The sequence below is a fragment of the Ceratotherium simum genome, chromosome 7, assembly GCF_057802395.1.
Source record: "Ceratotherium simum simum isolate JZ-2026a chromosome 7, ASM5780239v1, whole genome shotgun sequence".
Taxonomy (NCBI): domain Eukaryota; kingdom Metazoa; phylum Chordata; class Mammalia; order Perissodactyla; family Rhinocerotidae; genus Ceratotherium; species Ceratotherium simum.
This window is the reverse complement of record NC_141906.1, coordinates 67,681,629-67,699,903: the sequence shown is the minus strand read 5'-3', so window position 1 is coordinate 67,699,903 and position 18,275 is coordinate 67,681,629. Positions and strand designations below refer to the sequence as shown.

The 18,275-nt window shown below is 36.7% G+C and overlaps 1 protein-coding gene across 7 annotated transcripts in view; it reads left to right on the top strand.

Moving 5' to 3' along the window:
- The window catches only part of SIK3 (SIK family kinase 3), a 238,002-nt gene that overhangs the window by 46,757 nt on the left and 172,970 nt on the right, over nucleotides 1-18,275 (top strand). The window contains exon 1 of one of the 7 annotated variants that reach the window (XM_087433725.1): nucleotides 13,955-13,998. The exons of the other annotated variants lie outside the window; for them this stretch is intronic. The gene's annotated coding sequence lies outside the window, so the exon portion shown is untranslated. Of the gene's footprint in view, nucleotides 1-13,954; nucleotides 13,999-18,275 lie in introns of those variants that run through there. 7 annotated transcript variants of the gene reach the window in all.

Below are 18,275 nucleotides of genomic sequence, written 5' to 3'. Positions count from 1 at the left end.
CTCATTCTCAAAAGTCCCTTGGCTAGTGAACAGAGATTTTTCCCGTCGGTAAGCAGATATTTGGTTATATATTGACAGCCCTCTCTAAACAACTTTTAGAATAGAAGACTCTGCTTCCGTTTCGTGCCTTTGGAGGCTGAGAAGGATATTGAATTAGCTTGTGGTAGTTTAACATATACAAATATTCTCTGTTTAATTCCTGTCACCAGTCTCCATCTCTTATGTTTGTTCTTGAACATTGTTTGTGGCCAATAAAGATTACTGAATGAATTTTTACGGCTGATTTGCAGAAGTTATTGTCCTTTCATTATTAGCTTCAATGTTGGATAGTTTGACTGATTTGTCTTGTTTAGGTAGATACTTAGATTGGACCCTAAAGGTTTTGACTTCCTTTTTTTTTTTTTTGGCAGTACAAAATGTGGGGTGAAGAGGTCTGTCTTTAAAGTGACCAGGCTTGGTGCCTTTTGATGCTGAAGAGGGAAACACTATTTCCTGGCAGACGTCATTGTGTTTTGTATCATCAGATCTCTAAGTCAGCAGTTTACTTTTTGTTTAGTAGTATGTCTTGGCTTGTCTGAATGAGTCATAATTAAAATATAGTCACTGGGACTCATTTTGTCTAAAGAGGAGTTACAGAGATACTGTGCCTTGCCATGTATAGAATTAGAATGGTACCGGTCTGCTGTGATCACTGAGATAGGTTTTTATAAATACTAAACTGCTTTGGAAGAATTCTAATAAGTTTCTTTATCACTAACCAAGAAAAAAAAAAGTCTAGAAAGTAAAAATAAATAGAAAATTAAGTAAAAATAATGATTATTAGAGTTGAAATCTGAAAATTTTCCTTTCATCTACTTGAGTTTTTATATTTATTATGTGAAAATGAAACGATTACTTTGTTTTCCTTGAAAAGATTCAAGGAGTAGAACAGTTTAAAAAACAATTTTGGCATTCCTTTTGTTCATTGACCAAAACATTGTCGGGAACACCACCTCCGGGCTTCTGATGTGGCTTCTGATCCATGTCAATAAGTAATACTGCTCAAGTTTGCTGTGGTCATTTGACATAAGGATTTTATTGAGCTAGAACTGTACTAGGGCAGTAGCAATAGCCTTCAAGTCAGTAAAAATGAATTAAGAACTTACAGGCCAGGCACTGCACTAGATGCGGAGGATGCAAAGGTGAATAAAACATTATTTATGCTGTGTCTTGTCCCACAAAGGATTTGAAGTGGCTGACAGGAAGTAAATATAATAACATTGTAAAATGTAACTAAGTTCTGAACCAGGGAAAATCGAAATTAAATTTGGAGGCTCAGATATGGTTGAATAATAAGACGTGGGCCCTATGTCTGAGAAGCTCCGTTTAATGTCCCTCCTGGTGGTGACGTGGTGCTGAAGCTGAGCTTTATGTTCGAGCTGTGTTAAGGCGTGGTTAATACACTTAGCAGGATTGTGAAGAGTTCAGGCATTTTTGGGGAACGCCCATGAAAATGTCATCTGGAGTTGCTTTTGTAAGTGGTAGTGCTTTTGCTGTTTAGTTATATGAGTTGACTATCAGATGGATTTCAGTATAATTTTTTTTTTTTTTTAAGATTTTATTTATTTTATTTTTTCCCCCCAAAGCCCCAGTAGATAGTTGTATGTCATAGCTGCACGTCCTTCTAGTTGCTGTATGTGGGACTCGGCCTCAGGATGGACGGAGAAGTGGTGCCTCGATGTGCACCCGGGATCCGAACCCGGGCCACCAGCATTGCAGCGCGCGCACTTAACCACCAAGCCACAGGGCCGGCCCTCAGTATAATTTTTTGATGTTATTTAAACTTCATCGTATGGGGGGACAGTCAAAGTACCCAGGCTGAGGAGCTAAGAACTGATGTTTCACTTTATTTTTATATGGTGATGGGTTTTTGTTGACATGATAAATATAGATTTAATGTTGAGATGGAAAGAGTAGAAGAAGTGAGTAGAAGTTTAGAAACTGTTCTATTTCCCTTCTTTCTATTTTTCTTTTAGTTATTACACTTTCCCCTTCCTTCGTTGCTAAAGTTGTTTCATGGCATCTTGGGAGGCAGAGTGTGATGCTTTTTGCTGAATCGAAAACTACTGTGTTTCTCCAATTTCATAGGTTAGGGAAACTCTGATCAAGTAAATAATTTGTAATTTGAATATAGAGGCGGTTTTGGTGACTCATGTGGGCATATCTTGGTTTTAAACAGGAAAAAAAGATTTGCTGTTCTAAGGGGATATAGAAACACAATTTTATGACAGTAGCTTTAGATTTTCATTGGTTCAACAAATATCATTGTTGCACAATACATAATCTTCCAAGATGGTAGCTAACTACATAACTGCTAACTGGTAGTAACTGCATAATTACACCAACACTTATGTGCCTTATAGAATTTGGCAGCTACTAAGTAAACAGTTTTTTTACTTATCTTAACTAGCTAAGTTATGTGCCATCATTGAATGGGTCTTATATTTTCCTTCATGCTGCTGCACTCCACATTTTTAGTTGAACAGAGAAAGATATTGATTATTGTAAAAGAGGGCTTGCTCTTATAGCATTTTAGCCAATTGGCTTTCCTTAATTAGGATGGTTACTCATATTTAGATGAAATCCAACTTGGGAAGAAATCACAATGAAGTACTTAATTAAAAACATTCAGGTAGTCATTATGGAGGAAAGCCTCCTAGAAGGTAAAATATTTCAAGATTGTTTTAAAGTTTATCCTCATTGTTTTCATTCATCCTTATGTGTGTTAACTGTACAAAGGTTTCTGGTTGTGGTACTGATGTTTTGGCAAGGGCCTGTGTTGTGTCTCAAGAGCTTCTGAGGCAGGTACTGACTTAAAAACCAGATACATGTAGATGCGCACCAAGACACCACTCTATCCTTCAAGACCATCTGTGTTTCTTTTCTGACCTGTAAGTTGTTTGCTAGTGTATTTCACATTTCAGCCAATAGAATCTAAAGAATGCAAATGGGAACATAGAGAACCTGTCTGTGAACAGGTTTCACTTTTAGGAGATTGAAATAGCTGTTGAGAGCACTGTGGGTTTAGTGGGAAGGAGTGCTTTGGTGGATGGGCAGTGTCTACTATGGGTCAGATTGGGGGAACTGTAGCACGTACTCCTTCTATCTGTCGTCTCTGGTGTCACTTATTAGGAGTTGAACACATTCTCTGGTCATAATGAGAGTCCACATGCTCTAGATAATAATTTGAACAGGGAGCTGGGAGAAATAAAGAGGTCAGAGGTATATATGACAAAAGTGAGCCAGTAAAAGGACAATCACATAAGGATGGAAGAATATAAAATGTTGAATTGGAAAGAAAAAGATTAAAAAGACATGGAAAAAAGAGTAAGAATAAACAGGCTCTACCAGTTTTCATTTTTTGATTAGGAAAGGAAAATATATCCCTATATGAAATTCTTGGGCCAGTTTGGGCGATGAAATTAGGGGTTGATTCAAGTTGTGTTGTTGTCAGAGTATAGTCTTAAAATTTTTGTTGTTCTCAAGGTAGAAAACAAAGTATGATACTTACTCATGGTACTCCTTTAGTTGGTTTATTTGCCACTTAGGATAAAACAAAATAAGGGAGGCTTCCAGAGTAGTGTGTAATTTTGGAAAAGTCTTTCTGAAAAATGATTATAGGGCTATAAGATGTCTCCTCTCTCTTTTCATGTGAGATCACAGCCTATTTTTCCAGATATTTTAGTATCAAAGTTTCCAAGAATGAGATCTGTGGAACACTAGTGTCCCTCAATGTTTGAATATATGTTCTAGGAGGAAAAGGATCCTAAAGCAAGTTTGGGAACTGATAGGTGCACAGTGAGTATTTGAGTGAATGAACAAATGAATGAAAGAGCAAGTGAGGCTTTGGAAAAGAGCCCCATCACCTGTAGCTCAAGGTTGTAAGTTACTTTCCTTTTCGAAGTTGATATTTATCTAGCCATGTGATAAGTTCTAAATGACTAAGAAAATTAGCAGGAGTTAGGTGGGTCATGGAAGTGGTAGAGGTGGGTGTGTGGGGAGATGCAGGATGTTGTGTGTAGTCAAGAAGGTTGATTGCTACACTTGAAACTGCTGCTTTCCTTGTTGAGGGATAGTGGTGAGCCCAGGCTTTTGGAGTCCAAAAACCTGGATGGGAGTTTCAGCTTCCCCATTTATTAGCAGTTTGGGCAAGTTTCTTAACTGTTATAAACCTCTGTTTTCTCCTCTGTAAAATGACATAGCTACTTCATTAGTATCTTCGTGAGGATTAAATCATGGAAGGCACTCAGCATGGTGCCCAGAATGTATTAAGTGCTCAACAAATGTTACTTATGGGACAACAGGTTTGACTTAATGTAAAATTAGCTGCTATCCCTTTTCAAAAAAATATGGCCCTTTGAACTTGAACCTTCAGATTTTAGTCTGTTAGAGTATTAAATAGATCTATTTTTTATGATTTTCTTCCCCTCTACTTCACATTATTTTATCTTCTAATTTGGGGAAGATAGTAGTCCAACATTCAGTTTATTTGTTTTCTATTTCATGGCAAATAAGTGAGCACTAGATTAGGAGCTCAAAGCACTAGGTTCCAACAGTTTCTTATTCAGTCTGTTTACTTTCGTAGGTGATGTTGGCTCTGTGACTTAGCTTGTGGCTCTAGTCACTGATCAGAGATTTTCAGTGCTTTCATCGCCTGTTCTGGTAAATGTAAATATCTCATGCCTTATTGCCGTTTGTAATATTTTGACATAGTTACAAAATTGCTTTATTTTTAAAATAAAAATATTATCTTTAAATAAAAAAGTATCTAAACTAAACAATTATCATTGTTTATATAACAATGATATGTATACAAATATATTTACATATATATACAGCAAATAACAATTGAGGAGAACAGAAAGCATTTCTATTTATGCTTTGCAGTAAGAATTCTAGTGTACATTGCACCATATATGCACTGCAAATATGGTACGTTAATAGTAAGTCTGTCATAAACTGAGTTTGTTCTGAATATTTTCTCATTGCTAAGCTTTATTTTTGGTGTTTGCAATGTAAAGATAATGGCACCTATTTATCTGTAAGGTTTATTTTATTAATTATGCTTTTTCTTTTAAATTGCACCCTCAAGAGTCAGATTCTTGCCTTTCTGTGCTGGGAATTGCTGGAGCCTTAATGTAGAGCTGAGGTGAATCTGATCTGAGAGATCCTGCATAAATGTGGGATAATTCGAAGAATCTTAGTTTTGATTCATCTATAGGGAAAAAATGGGAGATTATTAGCAAAGATAAGAAGAGTGGAGAGGCATTGCAAATAAAGAATCTTGTAGTAATTTATTCTAGACTAGATCCAGGGGTGTGTTGATTTGGCTATAAATTATTAAAGTTGCTATTCTGTGAAATTTTCTTTGAGTAGTTCTTTGTTTGATTGAGCAGGTTCAGATGAGGCTGAGAAAACAGGAAGATTGTGCTTAGAAGGGGGGAAGGTTGTCTTTAGGCCAAGACAGGTCAGTAATCTTATAGGAAGAGTCCCCAGACAGGACATTTCTGCTTGCTTGCTTGCTTGCTTTATTTATTTATTTATTTATTTATTTTTTTTCTTTCCTTCCCCCCAAAGCCCCAGTAGATAGTTGTATGTCATAGCTGCACATCCTTCTAGTTGATGTATGTGGGACGCGGCCTCAGCGTGGCCGGAGAAGCGGTGCGTCAGTGCGCGCCCGGGGTCCGAACCCGGGCTGCCAGCAGCGGAGCACGCGCACTTAACCGCTAAGCCACGGGGCCGGCCCTCTGCTTTTAAAAATATTGTCTGATATGTAAATTCACATATCTGACATAAATTATTCTGGCTAAGGTTGCCGCTTTCTTTTGATTTAGAAATAAGACAACATAGGTCTCTGCCCAAAAACATACAACAAAAAAGAGAAATCATAACACTTCTCAGAACTTCTTAAGTGGTATGATTTCTTGATGCATTCAGCATTTGAAAAACTGTGTGAAAACAGAGGAAAGGTGTTTAGCATAGGAATTAACTTGTTTCTTGGCAAGGAATCCAGGCAGCCTTTGAATCACTGGCTCTGTGGTGGTTCTGTTGTTTCTCGTGCATGTGTTTTTTTCCTTCTGCTTGATTGTCATCTCTTTTACAATTTCTGCCTCGGAAGATGTCTCTTTATCTAGGGCAATTACCTTGCTCACACAGGAGGCAAATTCAAAGAAGTAGTTGTTTTGTTTAACCAGAACTTCCATTTACAACTGGTCCTAAGCTGAGTCATTAAGGTTTGTCCTATCCAGCTTAGGTCTTGAGGCTTGCTTGCTTTATTATTTGGGAGTGGCAGGAACCTAGAATTCGGTTACATTTCTTTTCCATCGTTATTCATGTTAGTTGCTTAATGCTAATAAGAGGTGTCAGATCCACATCCTTCTTCCAATGTAGCCTCCTTCAACAGAATCAGGACTGTGAGGACAGGAGTACAAGTGTAGGGCCTGAGCGCCCTTCCTCATTCTAAGTACTTCCGCCCATTCCTGACAGCCAGGTTTAAATGCTTCTCAGCCTTAGGGAGGCTTTCTCAGCTTAGTCTGGCCCAGGTGATCATTCCCTCCTTTGAACTCAGATAGCCAAATTGTCTCTGAGTCATGAAGCAATTAATGTTGTTTTGCTTTGTGATATCTCTTTTAGTTGACTTTTATTGTTAATGTTAAGCTGCTTGAGGACAAGGGCTATTGTTAATTTATCATTCCCTATACTTTTTACAGTGACTCGATTTTTCCCTGGATTTACGTTGGGAAGTTTTCTTGCCTCCCAAATGACAAGAAGATCATTTAGAACATTTCATAAGAACTCACAGGATCTTTTAGATTTTTCGGGCCCTGCTGTGTGTGCCTATGGCCTTGATACAAGCAGTTTTTTCCCTTGCAACAGACACAACCAAGTTTCTGGGAAAGACCAGGCACCACAGTCTTCCTAGATTAATACTTACCTTGAGTAGTTTTTTTATTTGGAGAGAAATTAACGGTATCCTTTACTTAGGCTTAATTTTTACCACCAAATATTTTAAAGATGGAAACAAATGATGTACAATACTTAGCTACGGTGGCAGGTAAATAAGCAAACATTTAAAATTAAGATCTTGCATGACTAGTTAATATTGTATAAAACAGTCTAATTTTGCGGCACCCACTCTGTAACATTAGAAATGAATGACTTGATTTTTTTTTTTTTTTTGTGAGGAAGATCAGCCCTGAGCTAACATCCATGCTAATCCTCTTTTTGCTGAGGAAGACTGGCTCTGAGCTAACATCTATTGCCAATCCTCCTCCTTTTTTTTTTCCCCCCAAAGCCCCAGTAGATAGTTGTATGTCATAGTTGCACATCCTTCTAGTTGCTGTATGTGGGACTTGGCTTCAGCATGGCCAGAGAAGCCGTGCGTCGGTGCGCGCCACGATCCGAACCCCGGGCTGCCAGTAGTGGAGCGTGCGCACTTAACTGCTACACCACGGGGCCGGCCCTGAATGACCTGATTGATATGGTGCTCTGAGTTTCCTTTAAGGGATCTATTTCTTAATGAATTAGGGGTTTCAACTTTAAAAGGAAACTGCGTATTTTTATATAATATCCCAACTTTCATCAGAGTTATTTTGTGTTTTTCATTGCCCTACTGGAAGCCCTAACTATTTTTCCAAAGAGTCATTTAATATGTTTTCCACACTGACTTTGGCTTGGTGGCATGTAACAATTCTGGAGGAACTAATGATATGCTAATACAAGTTGCCTGTGTTGGAATAATGACAATAAATATGTCAATTTTTGTTTGGAGAGAAAAGTCTAAAATTCTACTTTAAAGGAGCTATTCTGATCTCCTGAGAGGATATATTTAGATCTCCTTTTTTTTTTCTCTAACGAATTCTGGGGAAAATACAAACCTTGAGTTATTTCCTAAAATATTTCCCGTGATGATTACTACCTTAGGTGTTTTTTTTGTGTGTGTGTGTGAGGAAGATCAGCCTTGAGCTAATATCCGTGCCAATCCTCCTCTTTTTGCTGAGGAAGACCGGCTCTGAGCTAACATCTATTGCCAATCCTCCTCCTTTTTTCCCCCAAAGCCCCAGTAGATAGTTGTACGTCTTAGTTGCACATCCTTCTAGTTGCTGTATGTGGGACGTGGCCTCAGCATGGCCAGAGAAGCGGTGCGTCGGTGCGTGCCCGGGATCCGAACCCGGGCCACCAGTATCGGGCCACAGCCACAGGGCCGGCCCACTACCTTAGGTTTTAAGGCTTCTTTCTTCAGGAGCTGACTCTTCTATAAGCACAGTCAGAATGCAGACTCTTCTTTAAGTAGAGTCAGCGTGGGCCTTCCAAAGGCTCATGAACCTATGAATTTGTATGAGCCCACGAACCTATGAATTATCTCCATAGCGTCTATATTTCCACATTTTCTTTTGTTATGGTTATTTTTTTCTGAGCACTTTTTGCAAAATATCTCCATACTACAATATCTCAACTTTTAGGAAAACACAACTTACATATTCTTTATGTTATTATGAGAAACAATTTATTACTTACATTGTTATTTTTAAAAATTTTATTTCCTGTTTCTATCTTGTACAAAAAGAACAGATCTTGGATTTTAGGGAAGTATAGATGTATCCTATGCATTGGGTCATGGAAGAACTTTTATTTTGCTTTAATTTAAAAAAATTTTTAAATTGTGGTAAAATATATATAACGTTTTAATTTTGCGTTTTTTCTTTACTGTTTCTGTTCTCACTGAAAACAGTTCTCTTGTTTCTCAGCCTCACACACCTTACTCACTAGGATATTTTATTATTCATAGAGAGGAAAAGAATTCATTGTCTTTTTTTTTTCCAAAACATTTTTTGAAATATTTTTATTCTTGAAAACAAGTTCACCTGAGAGCATCCAGTTTTGAGCTTGAGTGAATCAGCACTGTTGTCTGTATTAGATATTTTAAAAATTGAGGGTTAAGACCACTTCTTATTAGGTTGGTTTCTCCAACCTAATATAAATAACGTTTTATAGCCAAAATTTGTGTCCTGAGCTCTTTGACCTAGTCTGAGGTTTTGCAAATGAAATTGTCTGTAACCTCAATAAGTGTGAAACTGAAAAAAGTGGAATTTTTAGTATAATTCTATTTTGTAAGTTTATTAAATTTTTAAGAAAGTTGTGTTTGATGAGCTCTAAGGAGCGCTAGGTTATTTTTGTGTTTTGTTTTGGTTGTACAGTATCAAAAACATCCTTGTTTACATGGAAAAGTCCTTGTAAGTGGTAACAATTTTTTAAAACACCTTGCCTAACAACGACAATAATAATAAAGGCCACTAACATTTTTGAGCATGTAAGCACTAGACTCTTGATAAAGCTTTATATGTATTATTTACACAACAACCCCATAATGTAGGTAATTACTTTTATCTCTGTTTTACAAATGAAAAAATTGAGGCACAGTGAGCTAAATTAACTAATACAAAATTCAGATAGTAGGTGGCAGAGCTAAGCTCAAGTCTGGTGCCCTTAACCACTGTGCTTATTTGTACTGCTCTGAAAATGTTTCAATTAATCCGATCTAGAAGTTTTAAAATGGAGTAGCAGGAAATTCTCATTTTCAGGTAGAATCACTAATATTCCTTAATTCATACTTGTTCAGTTTGGAGTGATTGTTGAATAAGTTTCTCAGCTAATTTAAATCTTCATTGTGTGTTTGAAAATATTATCAATGTCATTAAAAAAAATCCTCATTGCCTGTCTTTGTCTTTTATTCACTGAAAATTTTAAAACAGTTAAACATACTTTGTTTTGTATGTTCAGTTCAAATTTTGTTTTAATTTTATCATTGACATTATTTGCAGCTATAAAACATGGTAGCATTACAACTTTGCATTGCAAAATTGTTTAAAATATTAGCAGGATGCGCCAGCTGGTGCAGCCGTGTTATAATTGAGAGATACTAAAGGAGTTTCTTGGTAACCAAAAGTAAAAGTGTCAAAAAAATTTTTTTCATTTGAACTGTTTATAATAGAACTTGCCTTTGGATAGCCAACAAATTTCACAAAGGAAAGAGGAGATTCTGGAACTCATCATATAGTTACAAATAACTGTGAAATCTGAAATTTAAAGACCATGCCTTAATAAAATTGATAATTTGAATCATGCTGGCATCTTCTTAACAGCTCATGCTTGTCGATGGAGCATGCTATTCTTATTTATACCACATTTAGGTAATAGCTTTTGTAAGAGCCACTACTTCTGCAGCTTTTCCTGTCATTGTTTTGTTTTTTTTTTTAAATTTTATTTATTTTATTTTTCCCCCCCAAAGCCCCAGTAGATAGTTGTATGTCATGGTTGCACATCCTTCTAGTTGCTGTATGTGGGACGCGGCCTCAGCATGGCCGGACAAGCGGTGCATCGGTGTGCGCCCGGGATCCAAACCCGGGCGGCCAGCAGGGGAGCGCGCGCACTTAACCGCTAAGCCACGGGGCCGGCCCCTGTCATTGTTTTGTTACCACCAGTACGGATCTTGGTATGTTTTGACCAGCTTATTTGAGGGCATTCTAAAAAGTGATCTAAATATTACTTATTTTTTCCCCTCCTATTGTGCATGATGTTTTACAAATAAATCTTTCTTATCTTTACTTGCATGAACATATCATTAAAAAAATTTGAGATTTCCAACATTCATGTCCTTGCCTAGTTAAAAGTGCAAAGATTTCACATCATTTTAGCCTTTCAATTTTTCGAGTATTTTAGATGCTTTTCCCTGGTCTCTGGTTTCTAAATAACCGTCCTAATAATATTTAAGCAGTAGTATTTTCTCCAATAAACTTGTTCACAGTGTTGTAGTAGGATTTAGTAAGCTTTTCGTCCAGAGTGTGCACTAGTTCTTCATGTTCTTCTGTGTAATAACTTACCTTGAACAATGCTATGGTACTTTTATTGTTAGAGTTAAATTTTGTTTGAACACTGCCCCCCGTCCCCCCCAATAACCTTAGGCTTTCTTTTTATGAACTGTCTTTTTCCGCAAAATAATGTTATAGCTTGACAGGGATCATAAATCTATTTTGTAAGATTTAACTTCATGTCATGAACTCATCTCATATCATGAGATATATTTTTTTCTTGCCCTAAAAGGTGACTTGTAGTGACAAATAGCTAGTACCTTATTTATTTATATGAGATTCTTTCATTTCATATGCGGTTATCAGTGTGTTTAATAATGGTTAAAGAATTGATTGGTGTTGTTTTCTAATACTGATTATTAATTTGCCTTGAGCCTGATCAATCTTTTATATTCATTATCAGATTTTTTTTTTTTGCTGAGGAAGATTTGCCCTGAGCTAACATCCATGCCAGTCTTCCTCTATTTTTTAGTATGTGGGCTGCCAGCACAGTGTGGCCGCTAAGAGTGGCGGAGGTCCATGCCTGGGAACTGAACCCAGGCCACCGAAGTGGAGTGTGCCAAACTTAACCACTAGGCCACCAGGGCTGGCCCCAGATATATTTCTTAAATCTCAGAATTTTTTTCATCTGTTGATATGGTTCATTGAGGGTAATCATTTTACCTTACCACAAACATGTAAGTTATTGAAGAAGTATTGAAAATTTATGATAATGCTATCATAAATATAAAAGTAGGGCAACAAGGACCTGAACTTTTGTATTACAGGTTCACTTATTTTGTGACAGTCATGCTGACAGTCACACTGTGTCATCTAGAGCACGTGCTGAGGCAGTGTTGCGTGACACTTAAGGGAGTGCAGCATGTGTGTGTGCTTGTACCGTTTTATGTGAGTGGATATATACAGTCCTGAGCAAAAGGAAGAAGAAGAAGAAACACAAGTACACAGCCATAGTCTTCCTAATCAAGGACAGATTTTAAAGAATTTCACATTCAGCAAATGAACAGAAATGCTTGGAGAAGCTTTATTTTGAGTCCTGCATGAAAGCAAATTAACCTGGTAGATGTAATTGCCTGGAGCTTGTCTCCATTTTATTAAAATTGGCATATAACACATCTGTGGGCATCTTTGTTATTGAAGTCTTAAAAATAAAGTTTATTTAAAAAGTGAAAGTAGCATAAATGTTTGCAAAAACCCTGATGTTTTTGGGGCATAGTTTGAAAACCACTGTGCTTAGATGACTAGTTCTAAGCCCAGTCATTGTCTCAATTCAGGAAGGATAGGGTCTTCACTTATGAGGCAGAATCTCTGCCTTGAGTTTGCTTGACTTAGACTGTATTTGTCTTGAGAGAAGTTGTGTTATCATAATCAGCTAGAGCATGGATTTTTGCTCTACAGATTTGTTAATTAAGAATAACTTAACAGATGAATTTTTTAAACTTGTGCCTTATTTCCCATCCCATGATATAATGTTCTGTCTGGTAAACCACCATTCAAGGACATTGGCCAAAATGTATGGCTGCACTCAGCAATACTGGGCATGGATGAGAATTGTCCCCTTTTAGGTAGAAAATCTTTTAGCATCTGTATCGGGAGCTTGAATATAAGATTGTTATGCTGAAGTTATCCATCACATGGGTCAACCCTAGTTGTCTTGGCACAGGAACTTCCTCTTGATTAGGTACAGGATTTTAATTTTTATGGTGTTGAGGATTTTCTTTATCTGCAGAATTAAAAGTATTTGTCAGATATGATAAAAGATTGTTTTATGGGTAAATGAAGTCTCAAATATATATTTATTAGTATGTGAGATGAATGGAATATTTAATCATTGAAAGGCCTTCGATAGGCTTTGAAATATCTCCATTTTATATATTAATACTTCCTGTATTAATATTAATGGTAAGATACTCCATATTATGAATACTACTGATAAATGAATCTTAATGATATACCCTATTGTTTAAAAAAAATTTGGATTATAGCCCAAAACTGGAAACAACCAACAAATAAATGAATGCTGGCATATTCATACAATGAATACTACTCAAATAAAACAGGATGAACTTGAATCTCAAAAACATTATGTTGAACAAAAGAAACCAGACACGAAAGGTTATATGCTATACAATTCCATTTGTATGAATAGTAGAATAGGTAGAAAACTAAGTGATGGTGTTGGAAATCAGAACAGGTGTTGTCTCTGAGTGGATGGGTGCAATTGACTGGAAAAGAGTAGGAGGGAACTCTCTGGTGGAAATATCCTATATCTTGACGGGAGTGCTGGTTATATGTGTGCATACATTTGTCACAGTTCATCAAATGGTACACTACTAACATGTGTGTTTTACTATATGTAATTATACCTCAATAAAAACCATTTGCAATAGAAATCTTTCTAAAGTGAATAATAGTGGTAGCAGTAGCCATAGTAATAGAAAAGACTAATAATTATTGAGTTCTTATGTACCAGACAACAGCTCAATGCAGTAGGTTTTATTAGTTCCATTTTACATATATAAGGAAACTGGTTCTTAGAGAATATAAGTAACTTGTCGAAGGTCACAGAGCCAGTACGTGTTTCAATCCAAAGATCTATTTGACTACAAAGCCAGTGAGCTTAATAGCGACACTGATACTGAACCTCTTATTAATCTCAAGTTCACGTGCCCGATGCCCAGCAAGCCAAACACTGAGACATCGGTGCTTGGAGATGAGAAAGGTTTATTCAAATTGGCCAAAACGAGTAGGTGGGAGCCTGGGTTTGCTCAAATCCACCTCTCCTAGACAGAAAGCAGGGGGCTTGGCAGAAGGGGCTTCAGGGAAACAAAGGGGTCACTCCCAATAAGCCTCTGGGCAACCTGACTTCTGGGCTTCAAGAGCTGCTGAGGGCTGGCCATCCGTCAGGTGATCGTCAGGTGATCGGCCATCTGGTGATAGCAACCTCCCTGAAGGCATTCTCTTTCTCCTGCAAAACAGGCTCACAAATCCTTGAGACCCCTGAGTCACCCCTCAAGTTAAACAGGAAAAATAGCAAATTGGTTTAATATCTACAGTACCCCTCAGATACCTGGCTCCAACACTTTCCTGGGTATGTATATTTAAAAAATTAAATGTTTTCTTAAACAGGACATATGAGTATAATTTAAAATTATTTGGTGACTTAGGGTCATCATTATGAACACTATTTTTTGTATTGAAGTGTATAGGGCTCTTTCCCATGAATTGAATGAACTACATGTTTTGTTGAATTCTGTTTTGTAATACTTCTGTCTCTCCCCTCAATCTAACGGATCTTTTCTCTCCTGGTTCCCCTTTCTACTTTTTTCTCCTTTTAATATGCTGTGGGCTGGAAACAAAACTTAATAATGGCTTTTATATAAAATAAGAATTTAATAAGGACCGAAGAGGCCCTTCTCTTCAACATAGTGCATGAGATTTAGTGCATGAACCTTCTGATTTAGTTTGGCTACTCAGAGCCTGTCTCCCTGCCCCTCTCCCCTCTTTTATATTTACCTTCTGGTTTTTGGTTGTATTCCAGGTAGAAGTAAGAAGAAACCAGGGGAGTAGAAACAGCTTTTTTTTGTGATGACTGACTACTAGTATTTAAGCGTTAGGCCCATTGTTTATTTAGCAAATTAGTGTGGGTCAGTCGGTTCTAGGCCTAGAAAAAATCAAACTATGAGTAAAGCTTACCGTAATATTGGAACTTGTAACTTTCATTCTGCTTGAGGTGACAGATATTTCTTGCTTTTGGTTATGTTGACATGTATAGGGTGAGTGCTTTTATATAAGGAAACATTTCTAAGTTAGTAGCTTAAAAATAAAATTTTTGAAAAATGCTTTAATTTGTGGCTTAGCCTGACCTCCAGAATAAACAATGACTATAAGGAGTTTTGCAAGGAAGACTTGACTTTGTATGTGTTTATTTCCTTTATTTTGCAGCATGTCTGTACAAAGCGTACGGTATACACACACACACACACTTACATACAGACACATGTATATACAAACATACACAGGTACAGTGAATAGAGGCTAGTCTGCTCATTTTGAGCCTGCCACACCTGAATGTGGTAGCCATGAGAGAGAATATTTTAAATGCTTCAGACTATTAATAGAATCTTGGTCAATGGAAAGATTCCAGAAGAAGTCTACAAAAAGTACACAAGTAATTTTTATTGTTATTTTTGCTCCGTCTTTAGTCTTCAGATGTTATAATTTGAAAGGGGCATTTTCCCCCATTTCTTCTAGGCTTCTCCTACCAAACGTGAAAAAGAAGCCCATTTTTATTATTTGCTTGAGCTATTTGAGAGGTAGGAAACAAGCTACGTTTTTCTATAGGTTGTAAATATCCATCATACTTAAATGTTGGTGTAGTCTATTCAAATTCACATTGAAGGAGTTGAAATTTTGGCCTTTCCTTTTTAAAAAACTCTATAATGATGCCATTAAATAGTGACTTAAATCAATACCTTTATTTATTGCTAGCTATGTTCAAGGCACAGTAGGAGTATAAGCAATGTGTGGCATAGTCTCTATTATTACTGTATTTAATAATCTAGGGCCGGCCCTGTGGCTTAGCGGTTAAGTGTGCGCGCTCTGCTACTGGCGGCCCAGGTTCAGATCCTGGGTGTGCACCGAGGCACCACTTGTGCGGCCATGCTGAGGCCGCGTCCTACATACAGCAACTAGAAGGATGTGCAACTATGACGTACAACTAGCTACTGGGGCTTTGAGGAAAAAAAAGGAGGAGGATTGGCAATAGATGTTAGTTCAGAGCCGGTCTTCCTCAGCAAAAAGAGGAGGATTAGCATAGATGTTAAGTCAGGGCTGATCTTCCTCACCAAAAAAAAAAAAAAAAAAAAAATCTAATTGTCCAGGTTATCTAGGTTACCAATTTAAAACAAAAAGTTATTATCTTATCTTTATGACCAAGCTATTCTGGTAGGAAATGCCTGATAGGAGATATCGTGGTTGAGTTTAATTAACAGTGTTAAAGAGTTGTGTATAGATAGCTTACCATAGAGTGAATTGCTTAATAGGACAGTACATGTGTTGCCTTGTGAGGTTAATAGAGTGATCTTTGGATATACATGAGAGACAGAGAGAAACAAGTAATTCCTTTCCCCTTTGTGAGTGGCAGACTCTTTTTATACATAATCTTAGAAGGTCTCTACTTCCTCAACTTGATAAAGAGCATCCACAAAACACCTACAGCTAACATTGTATTTAATGGTGAAAAACTGAGTCCTTTTCTATTCAGATTGGGAATAAGACAAGGATGCCTATTCTCACTACCCTTATTCAACATAGTGCTGGAAGTTCTAGCTAGTGCAATAAGGCAAGAAAAAGAAATAAAAGGCACATAGATCGGAAGGGAAGAAATAAAATTTCCCTATTGACAGATGACATGATTATCTATGTAGAAAGGAATCTACAGATAAACTTCTAGAAATATGTGCGTTAGGCAGGTCGCAGGATGTGAGATAAACATACATAAATCAATTGCATTTCTATATGCTAACGAACATGTGGAAATAAATACAATATCATTTACAATTGCTCAGGTAAAATAGTAATAGTTAAGTGTATATCTAACAGAACATGGATAGGACTTTATGCTGAAAACTACAGAATGCCTATGAAAGAAATCAAAGATCTAAATAAATGGAGAGGGCCGGCCCCGTGGCTTAGCGGTTAAGTGCGCGCGCTCCGCTGCTGGCGGCCCGGGTTCGGATCCCGGGCGCGCACCGACGCACCGCTTCTCCGGCCATGCTGAGGCCGTGTCCCACATACAGCAACTGGAAGGATGTGCAGCTATGACATACAACTATCCACTGGGGCTTTGGGGGAAAATAAATAAATAAATAAAATCTTTAAATAAATGGAGAGACATGCTGCTTTCATGGATTGAAAGACTCAACATAGTAAAGATGTCAGTTTTTCCCAAATTGACATACAAGTTTAGTGCAATTCCTATAAAAATTCCAGCAAATTTTTTTGTAGATATAGACAAGATTATTATAAAGTATATGTGGAAATACAAAGGAACTAGAATAGTTAGTATAAGAAAAAGTGGGAGGAATCACTCTACCTGATTTCAAGACTTTTATAGCAACAGTGATCAAGATTGTGTGAGATTAGTGGAAAGATGGACACTTAGATCAATGCAACAGAATAGAGAGCCCAGAATAACAATAGAGACCTACATCAATATCCTCAGTGGATTTTTTTTTTTATTGAGATATAACTCACACACTATAAAATTTTTCCTTTTGTACAATTCATTGGTTTTTAGTGTATTCATGAAGTTGTACAACATTCACCACACCCTAATTCGAGAACGTTTTCATCACCTAAAAAAGAAATGCGATGCCCATTAGCCATTGCCCAACTGATTTTTGACAAAGATGCAGAAGCAATTCGATAGAGGAAAGATGACCTTTTCGTTAATGGTGCTGGAACAGTTGGACTTCCATAGACCAAAAAATGAACTTTGACCTAAACTTCACACATACAAAAATTGACTCAAAATGGATCAAGGAGTTAAATGCAAAACATAAAACTGTAAAACTTTTAGGGAAAAAACAGGAGAAAAATTTTGGAATCTAGATCTAGGCAAAGAGTTCTCAGACTTGACACAAAAGCGTGATACATAAAAGGAAAAATTGATAAATTGGACTTCATAAAAACTAAAAACTTTTGCTCTGCTAAAAAGAATGTTAAAGACATCCTTTTAAAGATGTGTTAAAAAGATGAAAAGACAAACTACAGACTGGGAGAAAATATTTGCAAATCACGTATCCAATAAAAGACTAGTATCTAGAATGTGAAAGAACTCCAAAATTCGGTAGTGAAAAACCAGATGAATCAGTTAGAAGGTGGCAAAAGACATAAAAAGACATTTCACTTAAGCGGATATACAAATGGCACATAAGCACATGAAGAAATGTTCAACATTATCGGGGATTCACGAATTACGAATTGAAACCACGAGTTATTTCAAAGCAAAAAGTTTAATTTTAAAAAAAGGAAAAAATATTACATGAATATTATTAAATTTGGTAAATACAAAAAAGGCTAAAGAAGAAGACAAAAAGTACAAATGATCTTGCTACCTGTATGTAACTTCCACTAACATTTTGGTGTATTTTATACCTTTTTCCTTTTTTTCCCCTCTGTGCATTTTTAATTTACATAGTTAACTGAATATGCAGGGATGTGTCCTGTTCTCTTCAACAAACGTTATCATGAGTACTTTTTCATATTACTTAAAATTATCCATGAATATAATTTTTAAATGGCTCATAATATTCATTGTATGAATGTACTATAATTTAGGTAACCATTCCTCTCATACATTTA